The sequence below is a fragment of the Bufo gargarizans genome, chromosome 7 (assembly GCF_014858855.1).
Source record: "Bufo gargarizans isolate SCDJY-AF-19 chromosome 7, ASM1485885v1, whole genome shotgun sequence".
In the NCBI taxonomy this organism is placed as follows: Eukaryota; Metazoa; Chordata; class Amphibia; order Anura; family Bufonidae; genus Bufo; species Bufo gargarizans.
Genome location: NC_058086.1, coordinates 187,562,074 through 187,578,994, shown reverse-complemented (window position 1 = coordinate 187,578,994; position 16,921 = coordinate 187,562,074). Strand labels below are relative to the sequence as shown.

Below are 16,921 nucleotides of genomic sequence, written 5' to 3'. Positions count from 1 at the left end.
AAGTGATCAAAAAAGTCGCATGTACTCCAAAATAGTGCCAATCAAACCGGCATCTCATCCCGCAAAAAATGAGACCCTACCCAAGATTATCGCCCAAAAACTGAAAAAACTATGGCTCTTAGACTATGGAAACACTAAAACATCATTTTTTTTGTTTCAAAAATTAAATCAGTGTAAGGCCTCTTTCACACTACAGTTTTTTGCGTTCCGTATACGGTCCGTTTTTTGCGTTCCGTATACGGTCCGTATACGGAACCATTCATTTCAATGGTTCCGCAAAAAAACGGAATGTGTTCCGTATGCATTCCATTTCCGTTTTTCCGTTCCGTTGAAAAGATAGAACATGTCCTATATTTGGCCGAGAATCACAGTCCGTGGCTCCATTCAAGTCAATGGGGCCGCAAAAAAAACGGAACACATACGGAAATGCATCCGTATGTCTTCCGTATCCGTTCCGTTTTTTGCGGAACCATCAATTGAAAATGTTATGCCCAGCCCAATTTTTAATATGAAATTACTGTATACTGTATTTGCCATACGGAAAAACGGAACGGAACAACGGAACGGAAACGGAACCACAACGGAAGCAAAAAACGGAACAACGGATCCGTGAAAAACGGAACGCAAAACACTGAATGCAACATACTGTAGTGTGAAAGAGGCCTAAAACTTACATAAATAAAAAAAAGTATACATATTAGGTATCTCCGCGTCCGTATCGACCGGCTCTATAAAAATATCACATGAGTTAACCCCTCAGGTGACCACCGTAAAAAAATAAAAATAAAAACTGTTTAAAAAAAGCAATTTTTTGTCATCTTACGTCACAAAAAGTGCAATAGCAAGCGATCAAAAAGTCATATGCACCCCAAAATAGTGCCAATAAGACAGCCATCTCAATCCCGCAAAAAATGAGACCCTACATAAGATAATCGCCCAAAAACTGAAAAAACTATGGCTCTTAGACTATGGAGAAACTAAAACTTTTTTTGTTTTAACAATGAAATCATTGTGTAAAACTTACATAAATAAAAAAAAAGTATACATATTAGGTATCGCCGCGTCCGTGAGAACCTGCTCTATAAAATTACCACATGATCTAACCTTTCAGATGAATGTTGTAAATAACAAAAAAAAAAACGGTGCCAAAAAAGCTATTTCTTGTTACCTTGCCGCACAAAAAGTGTAATATAGAGCAACCAAAAATCATATGTACCCTAAACTAGTACCAAGAAAACTGCCACCTTATCCCGTAGTTTCTAAAATGGGGTCACTTTTTTGGAGTTTCTACTCTAGGGGTGCATCAGGGGGGCTTCAAATGGGACATGGTGTAAAAAAAACAGTCCAGCAAAATCTGCCTTCCAAAAACCGTATGGCGTTCCTTTCCTTCTGCGCCCTGCCGTGTGCCCGTACAGCAGTTTACGACCACATATGGGGTGTTTCTGTAAACTACAGAATTAGGGCCATAAATAATGAGTTTTGTTTGGCTGTTAACCCTTGCTTTGTTACTTGAAAAAATATATTAAAATGGAAAATCTGCCAAAAAAGTGAAATTTTGAAATTGTATCTCTATTTTCCATTATATCTTGTGCAACACCTAAAGGGTTAACAAAGTTTTTAAAATCAGTTTTGAATACCTTGAGGGGTGTAGTTTCTTAGATGGGGTCACTTTTATGGAGTTTCTACTCTAGGGGTGCATCAGGGGGCTTCAAATGGGACATGGTGTCAAAAAACCAGTCCAGCAAAATTTGGCTTCCAAAAACCAAACGGCACACCTTTCACTCTACGCTCTGCTGTGTGGCCGTACAGTAGTTTACAGCCACATATGGGGTGTTTCTGTAAACGGCAGAGTCAGGGCAATAAAGATAGTCTTGTTTGGCTGTTAACCCTTGCTTTGTTAGTGGAAAAAATGGGTTAAAATGGAAAATTAGGCAAAAAAATGAAATTCTCAAATTTCATCCCCATTTGCCAATAACTCTTGTGCAACACCTAAAGGGTTAACAAAGTTTGTAAAATCAGTTTTGAATACCTTGAGGGGTGTAGTTTATAGAATGGGGTCATTTTTGGGTGGTTTCTATTATGTAAGCCTCGCAAAGTGACTTCAGAGCTGTAGTGGTCCCTAAAAATTGGGTTTTTGTAAATTTCTGAAAAATTTCAATATTTGCTTCTAAAGTTCTAAACCTTGTAACATCCCCAAAAAATAAAATATCATTCCCAAAATAATTCCAACCTGAAGTAGACATATGGGGAATGTAAAGTCATCACAATTTTTTGGGGTATTACTATGTATTACAGAAGTAGAGAAACTGAAACTTTGAAATTTGCAAATTTTTCCAAATTTTTTGTAAATTAGGTATTTTTTTATGCAAAAAAAATAATTTTTTTGACTTCATTTTACCAGTGTCATGAAGTACAATATGTGACGAAAAAACTATCTCAGAATGGCCTGGATAAGTCAAAGTGTTTTAAAGTTATGAGCACTTAAAGGGACACTGGTCAGATTTGCAAAAAATGGCCAAGTCCTTAAGGTGAAATAGGGCTGAGACCTTAAGGGGTTAAAGGATTAGAAAACTGAGGCTGATTTCTTGTAACAGTGCCATACCTGACCCCAGGTTGTATCTGGTATTGCAGCTCAGCTCTGTTCAAGTGATTGAGGCCACACAACCCATGGAGAAGTCGTGCTATTTCTGGCAGGAGGTGGGCTTTTTTATTTATTTTTTTTAGGGCAGAAGGCCAAGGCCTTTACCTTCATGGAAATTGAAGGTAAGGCTTCATGCACACAAACGTATTTTCTTTCCGTCTCCGTTCTGTGTTTATTTTTTTATTTTTTTGCGGACCGTATACAGGACCAGTCATTTCAATGGGTCCGCCAAAAAAGTTACTCCCAGTGCATTCCATTTCCGTATTTCCGTTCCACAAAAAAAATAGAACATGTCCTGTTATTGTCCGTAATGCGGACAAGGATAGGACTGTTCTATCAGGGGCCAGCTGTTCCGTTCTGCAAAATACAGAATGCACACGGACGTCATCCGTATTTTTTGCGGACTGCAAAATACATATGGCCGTGTGCATGAGGCCTAAGACTGTGGCCCTCCTTCCAGATTATTTTGTTTTGCCTCCAGGGCAGGGATGTCAAACTCTTGGCCCTCCCAGCTGTTGCAAAACTAGAACTTCCATCATGGCCAGACAGCCTACAACTCTCAGGACATGCTGGGAGTTGTTGTTTTGCCACAGCTGGAAGGCAAAGAGCTTGAAATCCCTGCTTGAAAAACCTAACAATAACCACATAAACCTTTCTGTACTGAACCCCTGGATGGGGTTTCTTGACGAGGACCCGGTCTTTTCGCTGTGGTCCGGTGAGCCGCACATTTAGAGATATCTCTGCTCAAAACCATGAACTTGACTTTATCTGATCGTCAATCCAACTGCAACTTGTGAATTTCCCCCTTAGTGGGAATTCTGCCATTCGTCAGAAAAATGAGGAGGAGGACACTCTCTCGTTCACTTACCAGCAATTATGTAAACTGCGTGATGAGCTGCAAAGTGCCGGAGAAATGTCATGCAGCGAGTGGTGTTAACCCTGTCTGCCAGAATGACAGTAGATGGAGAAATTGGGAAGAGAGGGGGGCTCCAACATGAGGAAGGGAAGAAGTCCCTCCTACCCTCTGTATATCTGTCTATAAATGCTAGCCTGCAAATGCACACGTCGGTGCTTAGATCAGATGGACCCCGTGTCAGCTCCTATGACTGGAGAGGTCTCCAGGATCACTGCGAGAGGGAAGAGAATGAGCGACTCCATCACACATTACACTGATAAGTGCAGTGCTCTTCTATGGCCGTCTTTATCTAGGCCTATCCAGAGAACAATACTGTTATCCCAATTCTACACCTATTGTTAGGATGGAGGAGGATTACCCTTCAGATAACATCTTCCCCTCACAGCAGCAGTAAACTGGCAGTATATTACCTATCTTTATAGGAGTTTTATCTCTCTGTGCTGATTGCTACAAGAACAGCAGTGTTTTGTTTCATTTTTAATGGTATTGCACTGTCAAAATGAAAACGAAAAGGTGCCAAAATAAAAAAAAATATTAATATTGAGTTTAAAAACCTACCCCTTTCTGATGGAAGTGTCCATTAAAGGGCATCTTGGCAGCTGAAGGCTTCTGTGTTGGTCCCATGTTCATATGTGCCCACATTGCTGAGAAAAAAAATGTTTTACCATATGCAAATTGGCCTCTAGGGGCAACGGGGTGTGGCCGTTACACCTAGAGGCTGTGCCCTCTCTAACTGCCATGCCCTCTGCACTATGACAGGACCACACAGTGAAAATTTCATTACGCCTGGTCCTGTCAAAGTGCAGAGGGCACAGCAGTTGCAGAGAGAGCAGAGCCTCTAGGTGTAATGGTAACGCCCCCGTTGCTCCTAGAGGCTCATTTGCATATATTAAAAACATAATTTTTCTCAGCAATGCGGGCACATATGAACATGAGTCCAACACTGATACATGTGTGCTTGCCAGCTGAAGGCAACAGGTCAGCCAGTGTCATAGGTACAGATCTGCTGACAGATGCCCTTTATCCTAAAGGGGTTATGTAAAAAAATCTAAATCTGACATCATATAGGACATGACTCTCTCTTTCTAACAAAGCTAGAACCAGCCCTGTACCTCACATGGATCCAGAGATCTCCCCAATCATTGCTCTGCTAGATTTATATCAAGCGTGCCCACGCTCTCCCCATCGCAGCTCGGGGGGCGTGCCCACGCTCTCCCCATCGCAGCTCGGGGGGCGTGCCCACGCTCTCCCCATCGCAGCTCGGGGGGCGTGCCCACGCTCTCCCCATCGCAGCTCGGGGGGCGTGCCCACGCTCTCCCCATCGCAGCTCGGGGGGCGTGCCCACGCTCTCCCCATCGCAGCTCGGGGGGCGTGCCCACGCTCTCCCCATCGCAGCTCGGGGGGCGTGCCCACGCTCTCCCCATCGCAGCTCGGGCGACAGTTGAAGGATAAAACAGAGCATGTGCGGCCATCTCAGTGAGCTTGACAAATAAATAAGAAAAAGAACAAACAGCAGGTGGCGCTATACAGATAGATTTTATTTAATAACCCAGTGTCTAGGCTACATTTTTAATTGCATGTGATTACAAAAAAGATCCATGTGCTGGTTTGAAAATTGTAGAATATTTATTTATTTATTTATTTATTTTTTTGTGGTGCAACCCCTTTAAGCTTATAATTAAACGTATTTAGACCAGACATGGCAAACCAGTGTCCTCAAAAAGTTAGCTTTTTAGTCTCTGTTCACACCTGCACTGGAGCGCCTATTGCAGATTCCACCATATTAGCACTAAAGGGTCCCATGACAGGCCAAGATGGGAATGACCACAGCGAGCGCTGTCCAGAGGCTGCCGGAATTACAGAAACTTCCGAGCGTCCGGCATGACACAGCAAGCTATGCTGTTTCCATAATTCAAAAGTTATGGAAACATCAGGGAGCAAGTCGCTCGGCTGTGCCTGTAGCGCTGTATACACCGTAGTTATTATGAAAGGCGGAGAGGAGACAACCCCTTTAAGGGCATGTTCACATGCGGCAGATTTGTGTTCCGTTCATTTGAATGGAGTTTGTACAATCCATGCACATGCCGCAGAGACAACCCCATTCAGATGTATGGGACAGATTCCTGATCACAGAGATCTCTGTCAAAAAAAAAACCAATCTGCCAGGGACCCGGGCAACAGGGTCATTGGCGCTAGGAGTCCAAAAGTGCGTGGATTGTGATGCAATATGAATTAGAGAGACGTACGCAGTGGTATCGGCTGGACTGTACGTGGAGAGCCCACTTAGATGATTTCCCCGCTGTCCTTCCCCTCCTCTCCGCGCTGACAGCACCATCTGTGCACATCCTGCCAAATGTTCATTCTGTAAGCGCCATCTCTTCCAGCTCCGTGAACGGATATCCCTGCGCCAGGACGGCTGCTTCCCTCCCTGCAAATCATATTTACTTTCTATTCATTCAGTGCATTTACAGAATAAGGGCTCATGCACACGGCCATGGCTGTATTGCGTTCCACATATGGCGGGTCCGCGTTACAGGGGCACCGGCCGTGTGCATCATGGATGCGGACCCACTCACTTGAATGGGTCTGCAATCCGGGATGTGCGGAACGGAAGCGCGGATCGGAACCACTACGGAGTGCTTCCGTGTGTTTTCTGTCCACGCCTCCTTCCACGCATGCACTACTATTTTGCGGTGCGGACCCCATTCAAGTGAATGGGTCCACGACCCCCATGCGGCTGTCCCACGCTCGGTGCCCGTGCCTTCCGTTCACAGCATCCGCTTAGAGACCCTTTAAAGCCCCCAACATGTCTGTTTTAGTCACTGCTTGCATCCCCCATGTAATAAAAATTCTGGAGCATCTATTCTCACTCTATGATGTGCCATTTCTCTATTATTACTATTAGAAATTTAGCATTGACTTGCCAACTGGGGGTGTGTCCCTGCACAGTCTGACACTGGCAGCACGGATTGGACGGTGTCACACTGGGCAGGGACACTCCTCTCAACTGTTAACATCCAGATGGCAATTTATAGTTTAATAAATTCTAGTAGGCATAAAAGAGGAATGGCGTAACATAGTATCCTAGGAATAGATGATGGAGAATAGTTATTTAAATGGGTTGTCCGAATGTTTAATACCGATGGCGTGTCCTCAGAATAGGTCATCAGTATCTGATCAGTTGGAGTCCGACTCTCAGCACCCCCGCCTATCAGCTGTTTCGCTGCGGCCTCTTCCTAGGCCAGTGATGTCCCATTCATCGGCCTAATCGCAGCTCCTTCCCATTCAAGTCAATTTCCTACCAATGGTCCACGAAGACTATTGACAGAACACGGATGCCCTAGACGTCAATGAGCATGTGTCATCCGCATCACAGACCGAGGTAGTGCACGCCCCCGCTGATTATTCCATTGACCCCCGATCAGTGAGTAAACACGCCATAGTCAATGGATGCATGTGCCGTCCATGGTGAACACAGACGGCACACGTCTGTCATGTGTGGATAAGTCCTAAATCTTTTTTGGGTTTTTATATTTGCCTTTTGGTTCCCCTTTTGCTGTAGTTTACAGGTCGCACATACTCTGAATAGTGGGTACCAAAAAAAAAATGCTTGAAAGAAAATGATGTCAGCCTAAAAAATCAGCGGGTTTTGTCCAAATACCCCACAAGTGGCGTATTTGAAAGTCTCCTCAATGCGAGCGTCCGTCCTTATGGTCTGTAGTCATTCATTGCTGCGGCGGTCCAGAACCAATGTGCTCAGCGAGTCTCGTGAGAAATGTCCTCTCCTCATCCGGGCATCGGGCCAGGCTCCTTTCTTCGCCGTACGGCTCGCTTCTTTAGACCTGGCCAAACTCCCTCATCTCTGACAGATTCACTCCGACCATTGAAAATGAGGAAATAAAAACCTTTTTTTCTTTCAGCCTGGAAGCCAGGCCTTGAGGAATCTGCATTACGGCATCGGCCGGTGGCTGGAGGAATACAAATGTCTCAACTATTGTTGTCAAACAAAGATCCACTGTTGTCAGGAACTTGAACCGCTGCGGAGATTATGCCGGGGATCTTAATCTACATTCTGCCGGGGTTATTTAGATATCACATTACAATGGGGCATGCAGCGTCTCCTGGAGTTTGTGCTGTTACTATAATGCTGAATATTGTACCTCAAGCCTGGGCTGGAGCGGCGCGAATTATTGACTCTTCTGACCAAAATTCTTTGATGTGCGGTCACCATGCTGGGATATGTAGTTCTAGAACCTGGTAAAGTCTTAACGGAAAATTTTATTAAATTAGAGACTATTTTTGAAGTGCAGTGGATGAGGAAACGCTATGGACCGTTATGAGATAAAGGGCATCTGTCAGCAGTTTTGTACCTATAACACTGGCTGACCTGTTACATGTACACTTTGCAGCTGAAGGCATCTGTGTTGGTCCCATTTTCATATGTGCCCGCATTGCTGAGAATATATGCAAATGAGCCTCTAGGAGCAACGGGGGCGTTACCATTACACCTTGAGGCTCTGCTTTCTCTGCAACTGCTGCTCCCTCTGCGAGGTGTGATGATTTTTCCACTGCCTGGCTCTGTCAAAGTGCAAAGGGTGCGGCACTTGCAGAGAGAGCAGAGCCTCTAGGTGGAATGGTAACGCCCCCGTCGCTCCTAGAGCCTAATTTGCATATATTAAAAGCTCATTTTAAACCATATGTGCGGTCACATATGAACATGGGACCAGCACAGATGCCTTCAGCTGCCAAGCGCACATGTAACGGGTCAGCTAGTTTCAGAATTCAGATTGGAGAAAAGAGAAAGGCAAGGGAGACTCATGACTCTCTCATCTCACTCAGACTCCATTCCACCTTACACTTAGATCAGCTAAATCCAGTAGTGATAGTGGATCCTTGCTCCAGTCCCAAGGCCTGACTATGACATTCAGCAAGTCAAAGGCCTTGCCTGACCTCCACAAAAATTAGTGAGTAAAACAAACCAAAAAGTTCTCTTAAGGCTTTATGCACACGACAGTATTTTTTCTCGGTCCGCAAAACGGGGTTCAGTTGTTCCGTGTCTGTTTTTTCTTCAGTGTGTCTTCCTTGATTTTTGGAGGATCACCAGACCAGAAAAGTGAAAAAAAAAAATCTAAGTCAAGTTTGCCTTGAAAATGCAAATGCAATCTTGTGTGCCTCCGTGTTTTTTCACGGACCCATTGACTTGAATGGGTCCGTGAACCGTTGTCCGTCAAAAAAATAGGACAGGTCCTATTTTTTTTACGGACAGAAGACACGGATCACGGACATGGATGACAAACGGTGCATTTTCCGAGTTTTCAACTGACCCATTGAAAGTCAATGGGTCCGCAGGAAAACGGAACAACGGACACGGATGCACACAACGGTCGTGTGCATGAGGCCTAAAGGGAACCTGTCATCAACTTTATGCTGCCCATATTAACGGCAGAAGAGAGTAGAGACAGGTGAGTTGATTTCAGCGGTCTGTCATTTATAAGTTAAAAGTAAGTGGTTGCCGAGAACCAACATCACAAACCTTGCAGACTGGGCCTGGAAAAGAGTCCCGGCCACCTGAGAAGAGTCCTGGTTATTCATGAATTCCTGCTCTCCTGCTGATGGCTGACAGTCTTCTACCTAGTTTCCTCCCTTTCCCTCTAGGAGAGAACTGCCAATCAGCAGATGGGCGAGAGAGCAGGAGATTATGAAGAACCAGGACTCTTCTCAAGTAGATTTGACTCTTTTCAAGGCCTGGGCTGCAATGATTATGATGCTGGTTCTCAGCAACCTCTTACTTTTAGCTCATTAGTGACACACCGCTGACATCAGCATTTATGTCACTAATTTATGATGCCCTCAGTACAGTCAGCATAAAGTTTTTGAAAGCCCCTCTGTTCCTGCTCTGAAGCTCCGGTATCACGACCGGCGTGCCGATCACATACGTGACGCAAAGGGAGGGAAAAGGAAGGCCCTGTCCAAAGGAGAGGGAAAGATGGCGACCCCTATCTCACCTTGAGGCTGGCACCTGACTGCCCTGACGTCCCTAGACTGGTTTCTCACCCGTACGCCGATCACGTTCCTAAACCCTGGCTTTCCCTAAGATGAGCCCTACGTAGTGAATAGGGCGGTGGGAACACTAGTCCGCACTAGGGCTGAAACGATTATTCGAATAACTCGATTAAATCGAGTCAAAAAATTCATCGATGCAGTTTCCCTGCATCGAGGAATCGTTTAGATCACGTGATCACGGAGCGGGAGTGAAATTAAGCGTCTCACTCACCGCTTCCGTGTCCTCCGGAGGCCAGAGAGGCAGGACTGAGCGGCCGGCACAGCTGAGGGAGGAGGAGGAGGGAGTCTCTCCCTCCCCACTGTGCGCGGCTGCCGCTGAAGACCAAGGAGGAGGGGAGGGACTGAGTAGGAGGAGGAGGAGGGGAGGGGAGGGACTGTGGCCACTGCGCCACCAATTAATGTGCCGGCCATATCCCACAGGGTCCCCCTCCTCCCCCCCATCATTGGTGGCAGTGTCAGTTCCGATCGGAGCCCCAGCAGTGTAATGCTGGGGCTCCGATCGGTTACCATGGCAGCCAGGACGCTACTGAAGTCCTGGCTGCCATGGTATGTTAGTGAGCAGAGAGCAGCGCATTATACTCACGTGCGCTGTGGCCGGCGGTCGCTCCTTCTCATAGGTCTGTGCGGCGCATTGCTAATGCTGTAAGCATTAGCAATGCGCCGCACAGACAGAAGAAGGAGCGACCGGCGGCCACAGCGCACGTGAGTATAATGCGCTGCTCTCTGCTCACTAACATACCATGGCAGCCAGGACTTCAGTAGCGTCCTGGCTGCCATGGTAACCGATCGGAGCCCCAGCATTACACTGCTGGGGCTCCGATCGGAACTGACACTGCCACCAATGATGGGGGGGGGGGGGGGGAGGGGAGGAGGGGGACCCTGTGGCCACTGCCACCAATGATTAATACTGGGGGGGGGTTGCGTTACCAGAGGGGGCAGATCAGAGGCTGGGGGGGGGAGGCAGATCAGAGGCTGGGGGGGAGGCAGATCAGAGGCTGGGGGGGGGGGGAGGCAGATCAGAGGCTGGGGGGGGGAGGCAGATCAGAGGCTGGGGGGGGGAGGCAGATCAGAGGCTGGGGGGGGAGGCAGATCAGAGGCTGGGGGGGAGGCAGATCAGAGGCTGGGGGGGGAGGCAGATCAGAGGCTGGGGGGGGGAGGCAGATCAGAGGCTGGGGGGGGGAGGCAGATCAGAGGCTGGGGGGGGGAGGCAGATCAGAGGCTGGGGGGGGGGAGGCAGATCAGAGGCTGGGGGGGGGGAGGCAGATCAGAGGCTGGGGGGGGGAGGCAGATCAGAGGCTGGGGGGGGGGAGGCAGATCAGAGGCTGGGGGGGGAGGCAGATCAGAGGCTGGGGGGGGGGGAGGCAGATCAGAGGCTGGGGGGGGGGAGGCAGATCAGAGGCTGGGGGGGGGGGAGGCAGATCAGAGGCTGGGGGGGGGGAGGCAGATCAGAGGCTGGGGGGGGAGGCAGATCAGAGGCTGGGGGGGGGAGGCAGATCAGAGGCTGGGGGGGGGAGGCAGATCAGAGGCTGGGGGGGGAGGCAGATCAGAGGCTGGGGGGGGGAGGCAGATCAGAGGCTGGGGGGGGAGGCAGATCAGAGGCTGGGGGGCCTGGGGGGGGAGGCAGATCAGAGGCTGGGGGGGGGAGGCAGATCAGAGGCTGGGGGGGGGAGGCAGATCAGAGGCTGGGGGGGGGGAGGCAGATCAGAGGCTGGGGGGGGAGGCAGATCAGAGGCTGGGGGGGGAGGCAGATCAGAGGCTGGGGGGGGAGGCAGATCAGAGGCTGGGGGGGAGGCAGATCAGAGGCTGGGGGGAGGCAGATGGAGAGAGAGTGGTTAATGGAGGCTGCAAGCACCACCTTGGCATGTATAAAGTTATTGGTTTAGAGAGGGGTTAATGAAGGCACCTCCAAGGTGCTTTCATTAACCTCTTCAGACCAATAACTTTATACATGCCTAATGCCAAGGTGCTTCCATTAACCCCTCCAAACCCAATGGGCATGTATAAAGTTATTGGTTTGGAGGGGTTAATGGAAGCACCTTGGCATTAGGCATGTATAAAGTTATTAACCCCTTCAAACCAATAACTTTATACATACCCAATTACGTACGTTATTTTAAGTAGCTTTTTCTTATTAGATTACTCGATGAATCGAGAAATATAATCGATAGAATACTCGATTACAAAAATATTCGTTTACTGCAGCCCTAGTCCGCACCACTAACACTAAAGGGAAACGCCAGGGAGAGGACAGACAATACTGACAAAACATATAGTCCCAGGTGGGTGACAACAAACAACCAACCAACAGGGATCCGAAGGGTAATGCTCCGGTACGACAACCAGGAATAACAGCTACACAGCTCCAGTGGGTCAGTATAGAAGTCCAGGCAGGAAGCTCTATATCTGGCAAACCAGAGAAGTGGGAGAGGGGAATATAAGGAGGTTGGGAGTGCTGGACAAGAAACGGCTGAGGAGAAGAAGCTACGGATCCCTGAGTGAGACAAAAAGGATTGCAAGGCAAACACAGAAAGCTACCATTAAGTAACAGCGCTATCTTTAAACATGGAGCGCGCAGCCACCCGCTGCTACTTCCTGACCCCAGGTATAACTGAGTCAGACGTGGCTCGTGACATCCGGTCCCCATTGCTCCCTGTGGCTGAAACTGATGTCCCATGCATGGTCACGTTGACCACTGTGGCCATTCTCTGGTGTGTTCCAAGCGACTTGTGATGGCAGAGGCTCAGTAGTCACATGCCGCTCGGGGACATGTCACTACTGAGCCTGGTGAATGGCTGCACAGCTCGGCATGACCATGGAAGGAAGGGGGGGGGGGGGGGTGTGACACAAACCGGGATAAGAGCTGTGGGGCTTTTAAAAGGTGAATGGGAATTGACAGTCCCTTTAGGGCACGATGCATGTAGTTTGTAGCTTTTCTCTATGCTCCCTCGTAGTGTAAGCAAAATGGACTCCTAGATTAATGTGCCTTCATAGGCCTGGAGGTAGGGAAATGAAACAGATAGCTACGTTGCATATAACTAAATCCCTTATCCATACAGCGCTGCAGGATAGGTCGGCACAACTAGCAGGATAATGACTGTAAATCTGTATTTTCGGGTCCGTTATAAATGCCCGTACCACACGCTCACTGGCTGCACCCTACATTAGTCATGTTTGTTACCCAAATGGAAAATGACATGTACAATAACTGTTGTCGGAGCACAATCCATTGGATGCTATTAATACGTAAAGGGATTAGGTGTCTTTAGTGACGGCCTTTGGGCTCCTCCATATTCTGTCTTCTCGTGTCTTCGACATATCGAATGACTCTTGCTTTGCAGGCAAATACAGTTTCAGGTTATAAAGAGGATGATAATTAATGCATCACAACAAATTAAAGGCCATTCGGACTCGTGACATCTTCAGCGAAGGCAAATTTGACACCTCAAAGAGAGTCTGAAGGACACTTGAAGACCAAAACTGAAATGTTAATTTACCAGGCAAACCCCACCAGGTTTTCTTAAAGGGTTTTTCCTCAACATGACATATATTGAGACACAACCTGCGGCCCTCCAGCTGTTGTAAAACTACAATTCCCAACATGCCCTGCTGTAGGCTGATACCTGTAGGCAGTCTGGGAATGCTGGGAGTTTTGGTTTTGCAACAGCTGGAGAGCCTCAGGTTGGCCATCCCTGACATACTGGGTTGGGAAGACCTTCTAGCTGGTGAAGAGCCTCGAAGAAAGAGTGACTTCCACTGTGCAGGTCTTGGCATGACCGTGGGCTTCGTGAGCTTGCTCAGCCATGCATTGTCCAGGTGAATATTTTTTATAGTGGCTGTGCAAACAACCCTGGTGGTCCTGGATAGTTAAGGTGTTTGCATATTTTCTGGTCTTGGGCAGAAACGGGTGTTAAATGGGTTTTCTGAGGTTTTTCATATTGATGACTTATCCTCAGGATGGATCATCAATACGTACATTCCTGGTGGTCCAGGATAGTGAAGGCTTTTCTTTCTGCATCTTTTGTGATCTTGGGCAGAGATAGGTTTAAATGGGTTTTCTGAGGTTTTGATATTGATTACTTATCCTCAGGATCAGATTGGTGGGAGTCAGACCACGGGCACCCCTGCCAATCAGCTGTTTGAAGATAGGCCGTCCCTATTTGAAATCCTGGAATACCTTTTTAAGCCACTGTGTTACAGAGACACAGATACCAAAGTTACAATGTAAACGTTGGTGGCGGTTATGCAAATAAAAACGGCAATTATCCAAAGAAGTGACTTTGGATTACAATTTTACATTTTAAAGGGGTTGTCAGAGTTAGGATACTTTCACACTTGAGGCAGGACGGATCCGACAGGCTGTTCACCATGTCGGATCCGTCCTGCAGCTATTTTGCCGTGCCCGCGGACCGCCGCTTTGTCCCCATTGACTATAACGGGGACGGAGCTCCGGCGCAGCACGGTGGTGCACGGAAAAAGCCCACCGGACTAAAATTACTGCATGTCAGGCTTTTTAGTCCGGCGGCTTTCTCCGTGCACCGCCATGCTGCGCAGGAGCTCCGCCCCCGTCCCCATTATAGTCAATGGGGACGGAGCGGCGGTCCGCGGGCACGGCGAAATAGCCGCAGGACGGATCAGACATGGTGAACAGCCTGTCTGATCCGTCCTGCCACAAGTGTGAAAGTAGCCTTATGGGCACTGTAAATCTGATGGTCAGCGATATCTACTAAGCTAAGTAAGTCTTGGGCAAAAAAAAATAATCTATTTTCTAATTTCCCTGGTTCTCTTTTGGCCCTTTGTTTACTTGCAATAAAAACAATCTCTTCCCCTCCCCCTGCACTTCTAAGGGAGTGAATGCCCTGAGTAACATGTCTGTGTGCTAGGAGACTCAGCAGCATGTTGTATGTGTAGAACTACAAGTCCCAGCTGTACAATGACACTGCTAACACACACAGGATCTTCCCCCTACCTGCAATGCTCTGCAGAACTTCTCTTTCAGCTCCTGTGCCCAGCATTTGTCTCCTCACTGCCGGCAGCTACACAGTAAACATTTCAGCCCTGAGTCTGTGCAGCTGAAGGGGTTAAGAATCCTGGGGGAGAGCAATAAGCAGCAGCCGGCAGTGCAGGGGGGCGTGGCCAACACTGACATCTAGTGTACAGATCTCTCAGGTTTGTGCACAAACCTCATCAGAGCAGGGAGATAAACCAGCCACTGGAGATAAAGTGAGTTAATTGGAAAGCTGTTACATTTGCCTAGTTAGAAACCTAGAAAGAATAAAAAAATAACTCTGATAACCCCTTTTAAGTGAAGATTAGAAAGACGATAACCCATCTATATGATCTTCGGGGGAAGTTTAGATGATTGGGAGGGCCTTGGGCTCCGAACCCTACTTTAATTGCTGTATTTTCCATTAAGGCTGCATACACACGGCCAAATTTTTGGTGTGTTTTTTTTTTTTTTTTTTTTTTTTTTTTTTTGGCGGATTGGATGCAGACCCATTCATTTCAATAGGGTCGCAAAAAATGAGAATGGCACACCGTGTGCTGTCTGCATCTGCATGGTCGTTCTGCAGTGCCGCAAAAAAGGTAGAACATGTCCTATTGTCCATTTTGCGGATAAGAATAGACATTTTTCATAGGGCAGGAAATGCCGGCCGAAAAAATGGATACGGTTGTGAGCATGGGGCCCAATCCTTATGTCCTATGTTTTTGTCTTCTTATAATGTGATGCTTCTTTTTTCTTTCTCGCCTCCTTTCTCACACTGTATTCACTTGGCCTAGTTCACCCTTCAGTGTTTGGTCAGTGGTTTCCATCAGTGACTGTGAACCAAATCCAGGTGCGGGTCAAAAACGCAGAACAGGTGCAGATCTTTCCATTATACCTGATCTCTGTGTAGTCTCCACTCCTAGTCTTGGCTCACAATAAGGCTCCATTCACACGTTCGTGTGTGTTTTGTGGACCCGCAAAACACGGACACCGGCAATGTGCAATCCGCATTTTGCGGACCACACATTGCCGGCCCTCAATAGAAAATGCCTATTCTTGTCCGCAATTGCTCTATTGTTCTATTTTTTTTTTCCGGAACGTAATTGCAGACCCGGAAGTGCAGATCCGCAGTTCTGGATCTGGGCAGCACATCGTGGGCCCCATAGAAATGAATGGGTCCTCAATTCCGTTTCCGCAAAATGATGGAAATGGAAATCACTGAAGTGTGAATTAGGCCAAGTGGCTCCAGCTGTTGTGAAACTACAACTCCCAGAAGCCTCAAGCACTTTTATTAGAGCTACCTGAACAGCTAAGCAAGTGTACATGCTGGGAGTTGTGGTCTCACAGCAGCTGAAGTGCCGAAGGTTGCTGACCCCCTGAACTAGGCCTTTCTCCATTCTTCCAGTGTCTCCTCCTCTTCGCTTTCCTTCCCTCTCACAACCTCTTTCTACACAACGGGGCCTCAGTTATTATTAACCAGGAATTGATGGCTTTTTATAGACCTCGGTAGATCTAGGCTGATTCCATTTATACATTGCTAGACCCCGGAGGGCGTTTTGGCCTGGAATCGCTGTGCACCTGACCGACTTCATCTAGAGATTACATTCTTGGGAAATTAACTTTCCTTTAAAAGTAGCTCAGAAGGTTTTCCGTTGCTTTCTTCTAGAAGTCCTGTTCGCTGTGTTCTCTGGAATTGAAAGAGTTAAAAACTCCCAACTCTGCAGCGGCCAAAGCGGTTACTGGGCTCTTTAATCCTAGTTAGGGTCTATTCACACGTCCGTTTTTTCTTTCCTGATCTGTTCCGTTTTTTGCTGAACAGATCTGGACCAGATCTGGACCCATTCATTTTCAATGGGTCCTGAAAAAAAATCAGACATTGTGCTGTCCGTTTTTTTTCAGGACCCATTGAAAATGAATGGGTCCAGATCTGGTCCAGATCTGTTCAGCAAAAAACGGAACAGATCAGGAAAGAAAAAAACGGACGTGTGAATAGACCCTTAGTATGTTGTTTTAACCCTCTCCTTTCCAAAGTGCACAGCTTGAAGGGAAGACTGGAGACTCCCGCTCCTGATGTTCTCTACAGTATTTGACCCTGTTCCCACAAACATATAAAACATTTATTTGCATTATTCTGACAAAAAAAGGGGAACCAATTATTGACTTTTTGCTTTGCTTTTATATATTTCTGTTGCACCCCACATTGCTGATTTTTTTTTTTTTTTTTTTTTTTTTTTTTTATATACAGACTTTATTGTACTACACATTTAAAGGGCATCTGTCAGCAGATTTGTGACCCTGGCGGACCTGTTACATGTGC

General features: G+C 47.3%; 1 protein-coding gene across 1 annotated transcript in view; it reads left to right on the top strand.

The window, feature by feature from the left end:
- FAM107A (family with sequence similarity 107 member A) overlaps window positions 1-16,921 on the top strand; it is a 57,050-nt gene that overhangs the window by 23,235 nt on the left and 16,894 nt on the right. The window lies entirely within an intron of this gene.